Raw genomic sequence first — 15,495 nt, forward strand, 5'->3', positions numbered from 1 at the left:
TAGGTGCAGAAAGTGCCCCTGTCTCACAACACTGGAAGCACTGATGTGTCAAAGGCAGATGCAGCTCTTAAAAGTAATGGTGCTCGAGCTAGATCATCAGGGTTTGAAGCCCTGCTCACTTACCACATGCCTCTAAATAAGGGATGTAAGCACCCTGTGCCTTGGTGTCCTCTTCAGTAAAAAGTTTCTACCTATAGAGTTTGGTGAGATTTAATGAGTTGATACACACAAAGCACTGAGTAATACCTGGACATAGTAATTTCTCATTAATTGGTAATACTATCATCTGTTCTTAATCTGCCAGTGTTCTTTAACCTAATGTGTTTTCAAAGGGAGATTTCTTAGTTTCTCCTGTAAAAATAAAACTAATATGTGCTGTGCTTGTAAATATATTAAGCATGCTTTTAATTATCCTTTTCCTTTAGCGAGGTTTTGTATATGTTGCCTCTGTGAAACTAACAAGTAATCAAGTCTGTTGAGTGAAAAAGCAGTTAAATTTGTTGACATCATGTAGAAAACATAACCTAATTTAATTAAAAAAATTTCAGTCCATGGCATTATTTTGGACACTTATCTTTTAAAACTTTTTTTTTTTTTTTGGTCCTTCTAGGTACTAAGTCTGTGCTTGTTTTTCAGCTTCGTTTTTTCCTCCTCCTCTTCCTAGAATGTCAATATTCTAGATACTTAATTTCAGAACGGTTCAGTTTAAGTGAATGGGGAGAAACTTGTGTAGATTTGGAATTTGGTGCGTTCATACATTCTTGGGGTTAGATAGTGGAATTCTAAGAACCTTAACTACTTTGACAATGAATGTAAGAGTCATTAAATATACACTCTGGTTTTAACTTTCATATATTCTCTGTTGGCCAGTTAGCTTCTTTTGTGACATGACCTCAGCTCCCAGCCTGCGAAGAAAACCACATGTGGAGACAAATGCATGCTCTCAATTACTAGATGTAGGAAGCAGAATTCTAACATGGCCCACTGCACCAAACTACTGGTGTGTGTGCCCTATCTAATCCCCAGGGCTGGAACCATGTCACTTCTCTGGTTAGGTTATGTTGCATCACACAGTTGGCTTTAAGAATGAGAGCTTAACCTTGGTGGGCCTGCCCTAATCAGCTAAGCCTCTATAAAGGACTGAAGCAAGATTCAAAGAGAGGAGGATTCCAAATGAGGGAGATTCTCCATCTCTGGCTTTGAAGATGGTGGGGGCCAGGTTGCAAGGAGTGCAAGGAGTGGAGGTGGCATCTAGGACCTGACAGTATACCTCAGCTGATAGCCAATAAGGAAGTAAATCCACAATGCTATGACTATAAGAAAATAAAATTGACTAGCAACCTGACTGAGTTTGGAAGCCAGTTATTCCTCAGCCTCCAGAAAGAAAGCCTTGAAGGCACCTTGAGTTTAGCCTTGTGAGACTCTGAACAGAGAACCCAGCAACTGTGCCAGATTTTTGGCCCCCAGTACTAAGAGCTAATAAATATGTGTTGTTCGAAGCCATGGAGTTTGTGGTGGTTTGTTCTGCAGTCCTAGAAAACTGGTATACAGGGGCAACCAGGCAAAAGAATGTAGGTGGGTAATTGCAAACCATTATCATTATTTAGGGAAAAAAATCCAAAAATAACTCATAATGTCCTATAAAGAGTCCCCAGTTATAATTTTAAGGCTGATGAGCCACAGTAAATGACAGGAGCTGTTAACTTTTCTGGGCAGAGTTTAGAGTGGTTTCTCAAAGTGGGAGTTGTAGACTCACCGAGGGGCAAACAAATGGTTAAGTTGCTGTCTTGTAGGACATTTGTTGCGTGATGCTAAAGGAAGAATATGCAGAACAGGGAGGTGGAATCCCCTTCCTTCCAAGCTTATACATGTTGCTGAGTAGGCCTTTAATTTAGGGCTCACGAACTCAGCAGGAGAACATAGGTGAGGGAGTTGTCTGGGTGGAAGAGATGGGTGGTGGTGGGGGCCCGTGGGGAACGGGAACCCAGGCCTTCTCTGAAGGCACAGTTGCCTCTCAGCTGCAGCTGGCTTACCCACAGCACCCTGAGTCTGTGATGCTTTATCTTCCAGATTGCCAAGAGAAGCTGGGGCTCCAGAGATTTATATGAAATCACCCATTTTTAAATGTTGGCAACCAGCTAAAACCTCACAGGTTCCCAAGGTGATCATTTAAACATGTATGTAGACAGATCAGGCCCATGGTAGCCTTCCCAGTACAGCCTAGAAGAGTGAGTTTATTTTGGGGAGACAGAGAACTAGAGAGTGTGAGCTCAGTAAGGACCTGGAGTTTTGTTTTTGTTCACTGTCCTGTCCTCAGAGCCAGGAGCAGGGTTTGGGACACAGTGGGTGCTCAATAAATGTTTATTGGGTGACTCTGAAGAGACAAACCTAATCCATATATGCAAAAAAATATCAAATGTGATTGCATTGACGATACATGTTTCTAAAATCCAGTTACTTTTAGTGTTGTGACATGGTACCCCTGGGGGCTAACGCAGTGTCTTTTTGGCCTGCCCGTTTACCTTTCTTAACCTATAGTCGCATTCAAGGACTATTTGGGAAGTCGTTAACTATGAAAGAAGACAAAGCCAGTATTGGGCCCTTCTGTCTGGCTGGCACTAGGTACCTAGTGTGTGTTTCATCTCCTTTCATCCTGACCCAGACTTCCAAGGTGCGTCCTAACACGACCTGCATTTTACAGAGGAGGAGATGGTTTCTGAGAGATGAGGTCAGTGCTTAAGACCATACAGCTGGTAAAGGTTGCCCATAGCTTTTTCTGATGGTCCGGCCTTTGCCCTTCTTCTACTTGCTTGCTGCTCTGAGCATGTTTGGGAACCATGAGCATCAGCTGAGAGCTTGTTAGAGTTGTAGAATCTCTGGTCCCACCTCAGACCTATCCCAAACAGAATCTGCATTTCATGCACATACCTTGGTGATTTGTATACATATTAAAGTTTGAGAAATATTGCCTTACCCAACAGGGTTCTATACTTGGGTTATTCATGAGTCACTTTTATGGGTTTGGCCAAAACTTTGACCTGAACTTGTTACTCATCCTTTCCATTTAAATATATTTGCTCATAAAGAAAATATAACTGGTAAAAAACCAAACAAAACAGCAACTGTGTGGCCAAATGATAACATAACGGTGGTAAATAGCTATGAAAGTGTATTTATAGTGATATACTTCAATAGAAAAATGACACACTTTTCCATAAAGAGAAGACAAGTGCTAATAAACATGTACCATATCTTATCTCCCCATGTACCATTGTAAGTTATCAGTATTTTACATGTAAGCTGCAATGGCAGTGTGTTCCATGTTGGGATACGATACTGTAGCAGATTGTAAAAATGGCCACAAAGTCTACCCCTCCCTGTACCCATGCCCTTGTAGAGCACTAGGGTGCCCTGTCCCACCAAAAGGTGATGTTATTTTCTACATCTTTTAAATGTGAGCTTGACTATGTGACTAGTTTTGCCCAAAGCTAAATTAGCACATCAGACACTGCAGAGGCTTGGAAAGTGCTTGTATGTTAGGTCCTGATCTCTTGCCATTCTTGCAAGCTTGAGGTCACTCTGTGAACCACAATAGTTATTGATTTAAGCAACGAAGGTTTCAGATGGTTTCTTATGCTGCACAAACTCACATGACTCTTCTCAAACATTGCTTACAAAACAATCATTTTCATGTTCAATAGCAGATCAGAGTGAAAAGCTGCTGTGTTGATTCAGTCTTACTCGGTCATTCTTCATTTGAAAACAAAAATCTCAATATTGAATATCTTCAGGAGAGTATTAAATGCCAGTCCTTTTGTGTTCAGTACATAGATGTGCGAAAACTGGTCTGGCAATGTCAACTCGAAGTTTTCTAAATTTCTTCCTCCTTTACTGAGAACTAGAAACTTCAGCCTTGGCGACAGCTCCCCTGTTGCTTTGAAATAAAACCATATCGTCAACACTGTGGCATCTGTCCTTACTGGTGGTTTGTGGGAAGATGTTGGTCCTTTGTTATGGTTTAGAAGCAGTCCCATGCATGTGCTCCTCTTTAGTGAGGGTAGAAATGATTGTGTGTATTTCCCATCACAAGAAATCCTGTGGAGAATTACGACAGCTAATCTTCTGGAAGTGGAAATATTCACCACTTACTGGGTTTCTTTGAAGAGTGTGAATAAGTGCTTTGTCATTTTTGAAAGAAGCCAACTAATATTCACGGGCAGATGCACTGAGAGGCAGCCTTTTAATAAACCACTTTAGTGAAATACAATTTATGTCCCATAAAGTTCACCCACATAAAATGTGCAATTCAGTGGTTTTTGGTATATTCAGAGTTGTGCAACCATTGCCGTGGTTTAATCTTAGAACACTTCCATCGCTTGCACCCACGAGCAGTCCTTCCCTGTCTTCAGTGCCCCTCCAGGCCTACACACCTGCTAATCTGCTCTCTATCTCTGTGGATTTGCCTAGAATAGGACATTTCATATAGATAGAATCCTAGAACGTGTGGTCTTTGTGACTGACTTCTTTCATTCAGTATGATGCTTTCTAAAGTAATATCCATGATATCAGACATCTTCACATTGCTTTCTTTTGTTGAGTAAAATGCCCTGGTATTCCACCGATATTTTGTGTATCCATCCATCACTTGACGGACATTAGGATTATTCCTACTTTTTGGCTATTATAAATAATGCTGCTATGAAAAAGCGCATGTAATTTTTTTATATGGACATATGCTTTTATTACTCTTGGGTGCATGCCTAGGAGTGGAGTTAGTGAGCCATATGGTAATTTTATGTTTAACCATTTGAGGAACTGCTAGACTGCTTTCAAAGTGGCTGCACCACTTTATTCCCACAAGCAATGTATGAGCATTCTGATTTCTCTGAATTCTCACCAATGCTTGTTATAATGTGTCTTCTGATTATAATTATTCTAGTGGGTGTGAAGTAATATAGTGATTTTAGCTTGCATTTCTCTGGTGATTGAGCATCTCTCCCTGTATTTGTGTATCTTTTTTGAGAAATATTTATTTAGATCACTTACCCACTTTTAAACTGAGTTATTTGTCTTTTTGTTAATGTAATGGTTCTTAACATACTCTGGATACAAGTCCTTTATTAGATAAATGATTTGCAAAAAATCTTTTCCCATCGTGTAAGTTGTCCTTTCTCTTTTTTGACTGTGACCTTTGAAGCACAAAGACTTTTAATTTGATGAAGTCAAATCATTTATTTCATTGTTTGTGCTTTTGGTGCCATATCTATGAAACCATTGCCTAACCATCACAAAGATTTACTCTTATATTTACTCCTAAGAGTTTTATAGTTTTAGTTCTTATATTTACATGTGACCCATTTTGAGCTAATATTTGTGTATGGTGTGAGGTAGGAGCCTACCTTCATTCCTTTGCATGTGGATATCCAGTCGTTCCAGCACATTTGCTGAGTAGATTCTTTCCACATTGAATAGTTTTGGCACCCTTGTTGAATGAAAACCAGCTTTTATTAGCACCAGTAGGATTCTAGGATTTGAGGACTCTGTCTGTTTATTAGGTTTCTTCTATGTTACAGAAAAAGATTCCACTTTTGAAAGACCAAAGCTTGTACAAAGACATATAAACACAGACATCTGGAGACTTATACACACTCACTTGCACACACAGTCTTTCCTTTATCAAGGACCCATTTATATACTTTAACATCTGCAGTAATATTAGGATGAACAAGGCAGTAAGTTGATGCCTTAATTCGTATGACTGCAACACCAAGTCAGTTATAGTAGTTCATCTGCCATATGCCAATAGCTAAACAGTTTATGACAAACTGTTTATACCATTTTACTTCTTTGTAGTTAAGTATGTCATCATCGGCTTTCTCAAATGTAGCAGTATCCTAGCCATGCACAGAATTAGAAAGGTTTATGGAATGATGGATTAGTTTTATGCTGGGTAGTGACCAGAGAATTAGAGAAGGCAAAGGAAAACATTTCTAGTCTTCAAGTCTTTTGTTATAGGGTGGCAAGTGGTTTCTCAGGATGAGGAACATTAAACAGTAGAGTTATTAGTCAAAAAGTCAAAAAGAACTCAGCTTGTTTGATAGTCCCAGGAGGCATAGTTGTGTAGTTCAATTTCCCAGCTATAGATGGGACACCTAATTATTTACCTGTTCAGGATTTACTGAGCACACTAGATACTAGGCACTGTGCTAGGCATTGGGGCAATCCATGATGGTTTTCAATACTTTCTTACAATAGTTCATTACAAATATAAATGTAATATGAAAATAGGGTAAGTGCTGTGGAGGAATCAGTACCATGGATGCTAAACATGGGTCAAGGTACCTGGGGTAAATGCCAGCTCTGTGTGATTTCTGAAGAGTCACTTCTCAGTTTTCTGTAAAATGGGAATAATCACAGTATATACATTTTAGAGTTTTTATGTGGATTAAATATGATAATACAATCCGTGCTTAGAGCCTGGGTCATAGTAAATATTCACTAAATCAGTAAGTATGTGCACATGATACTGGATATTCTCTAATTCTGTGTATTTAAATGGAATGTTTCTTTCTATAGAGAGGGATGAATTGGGTTCTTTTTCAGTTTCAATTATAAAAATAATAGACTTCATGGTAAGAAATTATATAATGGTGAAATATTAGATTAAAATTCAAAGGTATGGGGCACCTGGATGGCTCAGTTGGTTAAGTATCTGCCTTTGGCTCATGGTCCTGAGATTAAACCCCACGGTTGTGCTCCCCTCTCAGTGGAGCACTCAGGGGAGCATTACTTCTCCCTCTTTCTTGGCCCCTCCCCCTGCTTGTGCTCTCTGTCTCTTGCTCACTCCTTCCCTCAAATAAATAAATAAAATCTTAAAAAATAAAATGCAAAGGTCCTTTTCTTTTTTTTTTTTTTTTTGTCTTTTTAAAGATTTTATTTGAGAGAGAGTGCACAGGTGTGCAAGGGTAGGGGAAAGAGGAGGAGCAGAGGGGGAGAGAGGAGGACAGGCCGACTTTGCATTGAGGATAGCTGATATGGGGGCTCAGAGGACCCTGAGATCCTGACCTGAGCTGGAACCAAGAGTCTGAGGCTTAACCAACTGAGCCACCTAGATGCTTCCTTTCTTTCTTTTTCACTTCTCTTTAGTACCAACTCTCCAGAGGCAGCCACACTTGTTTGTTATACCTCCAGGTATATTCTCTGCATCTAACAATGTTTATACATAAACTAGTGAGGTTTATTTTAACACAGTGGGGTCATAGTACACTTATTACTCTACTAGAGTTTTTAAAAATTAATACTATGACCTGATTTTTTTTTCTTTTTTCTTTTTTCTTTTTTAAACACATTGTTTAAACTTTTTTTTTTTATTATTTATTTATGATAGTCATACAGAGAGAGAGAGAGAGGCAGAGACATAGGCAGAGGGAGAAGCAGGCTCCATGCACCGGGAGCCCGACGTGGGATTCGATCCCGGGTCTCCAGGATCGCGCCCTGGGCCAAAGGCAGGCGCCAAACCGCTGCGCCACCCAGGGATCCCCTGATTTTTTTTTCTACATCTGTCCGTATACATCCAAGTTCATTTGCTTCTTTTAATGGCATAGTTTTGCACTGTGGATGTATCATCCTATCTCAGAACCTACTGTAGAAATCTCTATACATCATTGATGATGTTCACAGTATCCCAGTTTAAATTGTACAGACCTCATTTTCCCGTGTCTCAACTGCCAAATTTTCTGCCTCTATTCTTCTCAAATGCAGATGGACTTCCTCTTAACTTTTGTGTCCTCCTGATACCACCTGGAACTCCCTCCCCCCACCCCCATTCCCTGCCAACCCCATCTTGGAAAGATCTCAAAATTTAAATTTCCACCGAACCAGAAACCCAATGTCAAATCCTGAATCTACATAAATAACTTATTAAGTAACAAAGACAAAAAACATGCAATAAAACATGCATTTTTTTGGTGGATAGGTGGAAATCCATTGTAAATCTTTAGTGTTTAGCACTGCTTTGTTGAACAGATTTTTTTTCTTAGAATTACAGTGCATCTAAGGACATTTTACTGTCTGTCAGAAACAGATCATTATATTCTAAAAGGTCTTAGATGGCTCTGTTCAATTGCTCCTTAATTATCTTGATAGTAGATCAGCAGCTTAGTAAAAAGGGTGTATAAGCCCTGTAGGCTGGCATAGCAGTGATCTTTCTGATTTGATGACTTTGTGGCTTTGTTCATTTGGAAACTAGTGTTACTAAAATATTAATGCGCCTTTCTGATGTGTTTTTTCTTAAATGTTATGGATTCTGATTTTGATGTGCAAAAAAGCTGTTTTTTTGTTTGTTTGTTTGTTTTTTTTTTTTACATGAGAGTCATAAAGGTCTTTCACATTGATTTTTCTCTGGCCTGTGTCTGCTTGCTTCACAGGTCGGTGCTGTGAGTTTAACTAAGTGGACATCACTCGCAGCCCATCCAGAGCTACCTGGTGAGTATTCTGCACACTGTGGTAGAGTTTCTAATTGTGGGGTTCTGGAGCTTTCCATGTGTAAAGTGAATCCCCCTTGATTTCTACTGATGTCCTATCTGAGGTGCCTCTCAAAACGGATTCATAGATACTTCATGCAGTGGAATGTTAATCCTCTGGTATTTTCCAGGTTCTAGTTCATTCATTCCACTTTACCCTTTACTAGATTTTCTACTTGCTGTCTGGTAGGATTGCCTCCATTTAGTGAGCAAAGCAGATAGTGTTTAAGTTTTCTGCAGTTCTTTCTGAGGAGTAGTGTATGACTTGTGTTCAGTCTTAGATAAGTATTGTTTAAGAAGATTCCCACAGGTGTGGGGAAAAAAATCACAACTGTGTTCATTGTCAGCTAGAACCCACTGTCCATTTTGTGGGAAACTACCTGTAGAGATGACAGAAATAAATTCTCCCAGTGCCTTTTAGAGTTCCATTTTACAAATTTTCAAAGATATTCTGAAACGGGAGCCAGACATATCTTTATATGGCCAATTCTTTATTTATAAACTATAACTTGCCAATACTTTATTCTAGAGCCAGGATCATGGTGACTATGACAGAGTGTTCTCTTCTGACCTCTCAATCAAATTCCTGTTTTCTGATTGCCATTATAAGGGAAACACTTGGACTATGTATTATTTCTTCAACAGATGAGAAGTCACTTTATAGTTATAAAAAAGATAACCAATTTTACTATTTATCCTGATAGGTGAACTCCAGACTCTAGGCATTTAAAATCAATGTTATTTTTTCCCATAATGTTGCAAGTCCTGTTACATACCATGTTATCTTCTAATGGAGTTTGTGGCTGATTTTCTTCTAGCCTTTCTGTGTGGGGAGAGAAGAATCACACTTCTCTAAGTGATCAGTATTTCATGGTGACACAAGAATATCAGGAAAGTAGATTTATTATTGAATGTCCCTACCTATTTTTAGTCAAGGGCACTGTATTTTACTGCTTCCCACGGGTGACTCATAAACCATGTTTTAGCAGGCAAACCAGTGTTGGGGTAGGGGGTGGCAAAATAATTCTCCAGGGACTTTAAATCAGTGTAGACATGACATCTGCTTTTTAGCCTTTATTACATTTTTCTGGACTGCTCACTGTCTCTGCATAATAGTTGTTATTCTTAAAAATAATTTTCATCAGCTTATTATACGTGAAGAATTATGTGCTTAGTGAAAATAAACACTTGATTCAAAAGTTTAAAAAAACAGCTTAGAAGTTGTTTGTTAAATATTTTAAGTTCCAAGAAGAAGTTTCTATGAAGTGGTATAAATGCCATGTACTTGGTTTTATAAAAGCTTTGAATGGACTCTGGTTCTAAGACCGCTAATGTGGTCTGTGGGCTCTTTTTCCATTTCCACCTCACATAGGATCTGATTGAATCAGGGCCCCACATGTCACCAGGTTTTGATCATCCCTACCTCAGTCTTACCCTCCTCCCAAAGAGAGAATTTCTTCTCTTATTTCCCTTCATCCTCTATTAAAAAATAGTTGAGCTCTTGCAACATTCAGTTGTTGGGAATCTTGTACTCTGAGGCTTTTTGTTTTGGGGTTTTTTTTTTACATTGAATTGAAATCTTAGTCTTGTATAATGTCTTCCCATGTTTAAAATTGGAAACCTCTAAACCTGGGAGCTGGCATTCTTCTGGTTTTGTCTTGAACACCTGCTTTATTTCTCCATGATTCCCATCATGAGTATCTTTGCGCATGGGTTCTAAATGTTGTCGGCCTGTTGCATGCACAGTGGGCATTCAGGATATGTTTTAATGCCTGTAATGGCACAAGGTGTATATATTCTTGCTTACTTATGTCGCATTCAACTTGGCTTTTTATCAGTGTTAGGCATAAACTCCTAAAATAGAAAATATTTATATAGAGACCAAATGACTACTCTTGGATTAATTATCCTTGCCATTATATTTCTAGCTTCAGGATAACTCTTGATAAAGAGGAATTTATGTCTGGTCAAACCAAAGGTGGTCTTCAAGTTTCATGGACAGAAAGAAAACAACCTTTTGATACCTTCTCTCCTGCAGTATTACAGTTTGGAAGATTTACCTAAATTTGGGGCTGCTTGCTTTCTGAAAGATTTTTATCATTTTTATTAAATATTGATTATATACAGAATTTACAACACCAGATATGAAGCTCACTAACTTTAATGTTGACTTCTCTTTCTTTTTACCTCTACTTTGGAGACTTACATGCTCTTCTAACTTCTCTCACACCTAGAGCTGTAGGTATAGATATATAGTGACAGCCATATATATATATATGTGTGTGTGCGTGCGTGTGTATATATACACATATATATGCATATACATATCTATGTGCATATAGATATATGCTGATGCTGGCCATATATATATTGGCCAGCGTTAGCATCTTTTTTTAGACCTGAGACTTGCATTCTAGCATTGCTACAGTCCTCTTTAGGAGCAAAGATGATTCTTACTAAATTGTGGGTAGTGTGGTTATTTTCAACCCTTAAGTATTATACATAGAAGCTTTTATTCCTGGTACAACAAAAATCTGTTTTCATGTTTTCTTAGAGCCCATTCATGCATGACAAGATTCTTGAGCTGAGCTCCCCAGAAGCAAACTTGAGATGAGGGATTTTTGCACAAGTGTCTTATTAAGGCAGTGCTCCCGGGAGAAACAAGAAGGAGAGGGAAGAACCAAGGAGGGGGATAACTCGAGCAAAGTCCTTTCCTCAGCCCTGATCTTGGAGGAGTGCTCTGGAGCATAATTGCCCCTGAGAACCTCTTCCTTCTGCCCCAGCCCAAGGAGCTTGGGCTTGCCATCCCAGCATCAACCATTGGCTGTGAACATGGGAGCTTTTTGGTTCTTTGCGTCTTCGGGCAAAGCAGCTTCAGTAGTTAAGGGGTGTTCCTCTGAAGAAACTTGCAAGTGCCATCACTTAGAAGCAAAGCACATATAAGCTGAAAGATGGGCACACAGGACAGTGAAAAGGGACCCAGTGGTATCTAGACAGGACAGTGGATTATCTATTCTACCTAGCAGCATGCCATGTCATTCTCTCACTCCCAAAGACCCACTTTTCATCTCTTAGGCTTTCAAACATTTCCTGGGACAAGTCTTCTGCACTTTCAAAAGCACTTTATTTTATTTTTTTAACATTACTTATTTATTAATTTGAGAGAAAGAGCACAAGCAGTGGGGAGGAACAGAGGGAGAGGGAGAAGCAGACTCCTTGCTGAGCAGGGAGTCCGATGCAGGGCTTGATCCCAGGATCTTGGGATCATGACCTGAGCTGATGGCAAACACTTAACTGACTGAGCCACCCAGGCACCCTCAGAAGCACTTTAAATGCACTGTCTTCTATAGAGAAGGTAATAATCTGCTGTTTCCAATATCTAAGTCCTAAAGAGAATACAGTATGGAGAGATACATAGGCAATTTTCAGTGACTAAAAATTTCTATGTATATTAAAGTTAAATAAAATCTGAAATCTCAAAGCTTCCTTAGATGAATGTCATCTTGAATAAATATTTTAGTGCCCTGAAAAAGGAGGCAAGGATATTGTATGATTGACAATTACTCTTGGTAGTAGTATTTCCAAGCATACATACTAATTCTGTTATTTTTCATCCTTTTAACCATCTGTTTTAATTGTATTACCTAATATTTCACCTGTGCCTTTAAGAGTATTTTTTTGTCACAAACTTTTTAGGCAAATATAGATGGTGTTTCCTTGGGCGCCTTCAATTTAGTAGAGCACAGAAGTGCGATCCAATTGAAATATCATGTGAGCAGCATATATAATTCCAATTTTTCTTGTAGCCTCATTAAAAAAGTAAAAAGGAATTGGTTGTTATAGCAGCCTGAGGCAGAGGCTGGGAAGTCCAAGATTATAGTTGAAATTAATTTTAATAATCTATTTAGCCTAGGACATCCTAATTATTATTTTAACATTTAATTAATATAAACATTATTAATAAGATTTTACATTTCTTTCATCTGGTGTATGTTTTATACTTAAATCTCAGTTCAGACCAGCCATATTTCAAGTCCTCAAAAGCCACATTTGGCTAGTGGTGCTGTGCAAATTCAGAAAGTTATAGAAAAACTCTGGTAAGAGGCCTACTTCTTTTGAGATAAGACTTTGTTACCAAGCTGGGAGATTCAGGAATGCTGACTCTGTTAAAAATATGAGGCGACATAGTTTTCCAAGGAAAGTGAGCTGATCTGTTTTTGATGATCCAGGGATTAACCTAATGCCCTGCACTCACAGATTGATTAAAATGATTGGGTTGGGGGCGCCTGGGTGGCTCAGTCAGTTAAGTTGTGCAGCTCTTGATTTTGGTTCAAGTTATGAGATTGCACCCCACATTGGGCTCTGTGCTGGGCATGGAGCCTGCTTAAGATTCTCTTGCTCTCCCTCTGCCCTTCCTCCATGCTCTTGAGAGCAGACACATTCTCTCTCTCAAAATAAATAAAATGATTGAGTTTGGCAGCTAAGATGTCACTGATAACTTTTAAGAGTGCAGAATCCTAGGGTGACTTTTTGGAGGAAAGTGGATCATGAATGAAGAGTAATATATAGGAAGATTTCAAAAAGGAAAGGAAAGGCTTTTTAGGTAATGGAAAAGTGTGTATATGTATATAGTGTGTGTGTTAGGGAGAAGGTTCTAGAAAACTTCGGGTACATGCATATAAACTGAAGAGGCTGGAGTACTAAATACACGATAAGAAAGGCAGGTAGTGGCTATATTGATACCAGGTTCAAAAACTTGGATTTTCCAAGTGAATTAAGGTTTCCTCATGATTCAGTTTGTATTCTGGATTTCTATTTTAGTTACTGATCATTGTGAAAGAAATCACTTCAGAATGCCATGGCTTGAAATAACAGTGATCACCTTTTTACCCATCACTTTTTTTTTTAAAGATTTTATTTATTCATGAGAGACAGAGAGAGAGGTAGAGGCATAGGAGAAGCAAGCTCCTCGCAGGGAGCCTGATGTGGAACTCAATCCCAGGACCCCAAGATCACGCCCTGGGCTGAAGGCAGATGTTCAACCACTGAGCCACCCAGGCATTCCTCACCTCTCACTTCTTCTGTGGGTCAGGAGTTTTGGTAGGGCTCCATTGGGCGCTTCTGGCTTGGGGTCATTCTAGTGGTTACATTCTAATGGCCTTTGAATCAGAAAGAACAAGAGGCTGGAGTAGCTCATGGTTGACTTGCCCCTCTTTCAAAATAGACTCAGGATTTCTCCAGATGGTATTTCTTCCTAGGCAACCATGGGCCTCCTCACAGCACGGTGGCTTCAGGGCAGCTGGACTGCTTACATGGGCTCTGGTTGATAATCCAGCTGACAGAGTGGAAGCAGCATTATTTTATGACTTGACCATAGAAGTCATGTTGCATCATTTCCATCAAATTATTTGGTTATAGGTGAATTGTAAACCTGCCCAGTTTTTTTGTTTTAAGGTTTTATTTATTTGAGGGAGAGCACAAGTGAGGTGTGGAGGGTTGGTGGGGAGAGAGGGAGAAGCAGACTCCCTGCTAAGGAGGGAGCCTGACTCAGGGCTTGATCCCAGGACCCTGGTATCATGACCTGAACTGCAGACAGACATTTAACTGACTGAGCCACCCAGGTGCCCCTAAACCTTTCAAATTTTAAAGGGGAAGAGACTTCAAAGCCCACCTCTCCGTGGAAGGACTGTTAGAATCACATTGTGTGAAGAGAATGTTGGAAATACCTTTTGCCCCAGGGGCTCTCTCCTGTGTCACTGCTGTACCTACCTTGGTCCCTGTGGATGCTCTGGGAATGCTCTAACATGAACAGACCATTCATTCCTGAGCACATTTCTGCACAGTGGCTCTCTCACCTTTTCTTACCTAGTCAGCTGGACTGGGCTGCCTTAAGAAAAATCTAAAGTCTACTGCGTGGGCAGTGAGTGGCCAGCCCTGGTCTTTCATTTTCATTATCTTCACTTAGTCTTGACTGTTAGAGTTCATTCCAAGTGGTGGGCATACCCCAGCCTCAAATGTTTTTCTCTGTTTTCTGATTTATGGGAGAATTGCAAGATGAAAGAGAAGAGCAAAAACATAGGAAAGGAAGAATTATCTAATCCTTTACTCTTCTTACCAAAAGGGCACACCCTTACCACCCATGGATGTCCTCCTCAGAAGAGAGAATTCTCTACCTTGGCCAACCACAGGATTTTTCTCACCATCTTTCCGTTTCTGGGATGGCTGTCTGTTGCTTATTTCTTGGTTTCTGTGGCCAACAGGGGCTGCTTTTCACAAGAGGGTTAGAAAGAGGGAAGATGGGTGTGGGACCAACACCATCACTTTGGTAAGATAACTTACTTAACAGTTGCTGAGGTCAGCACTCTGTACTTTCCTGTGAAACCCAGGAAGATCTCTGTCCCTTGCCAGAATCTCAAATTTATCTGAGTGTGGAACTTTAAATTGGGTGCATAATGGACTTTGACTTCCTTTCCCTCCTTCCTCTTGTGAAGTCACAGCCTTCAACTAGAAAAGATTAAAATGCCAGCAGTGTAACGTTTTAGGGATGAAGTGTAATGAATTCTGTGACTTAACTTTTAAAAGAGGAGTGGATGGATGGATAGATGGATGGATGGACAGATGGATGGATAAAAGCCAGCTGTTCAAAAAAGCTAGGTGGTAGGAATATAGTTGTTAACAGTAAAAAACAAAAACAAAAACAAAAACAAAAAAACCATAACAGAACCAACAAAAACCCCAAGAAGAAGAAACTTATAGCTTTTTAAAATTTTTAAATGTTAGAGTCAACTATACTTTAATAAAAAACAGAGAAGCAAAGTATTAACCATAAATTTGTAGTGGGATACACTTGAAAGAAAAAAAAGTCTGTTTTATGCTCTAGTAGGTGCTTAAGGCTTGTCCTGTTTTTCAACCCCTCCCCCCCCCCCAAAAAAAAAAGTTTCAGTGCAAGGTTCTAAAAGTTTATGGTGTTAGC

General features: G+C 39.5%; 1 protein-coding gene across 11 annotated transcripts in view; it reads left to right on the forward strand.

Moving 5' to 3' along the window:
- Window positions 1–15,495, forward strand: part of PLCB4 (phospholipase C beta 4) — a 414,226-nt gene that overhangs the window by 152,728 nt on the left and 246,003 nt on the right. For all 11 annotated transcript variants that reach the window (XM_072736376.1, XM_072736375.1, XM_072736379.1 and 8 more), the window contains one exon: window positions 8,427–8,484. The gene's annotated coding sequence lies outside the window, so the exon portion shown is untranslated. The remainder of the gene's footprint in view (window positions 1–8,426; window positions 8,485–15,495) is intronic.

Source organism: Vulpes vulpes, chromosome 14, assembly GCF_048418805.1.
Source record: "Vulpes vulpes isolate BD-2025 chromosome 14, VulVul3, whole genome shotgun sequence".
Lineage (NCBI taxonomy): Eukaryota > Metazoa > Chordata > Mammalia > Carnivora > Canidae > Vulpes > Vulpes vulpes.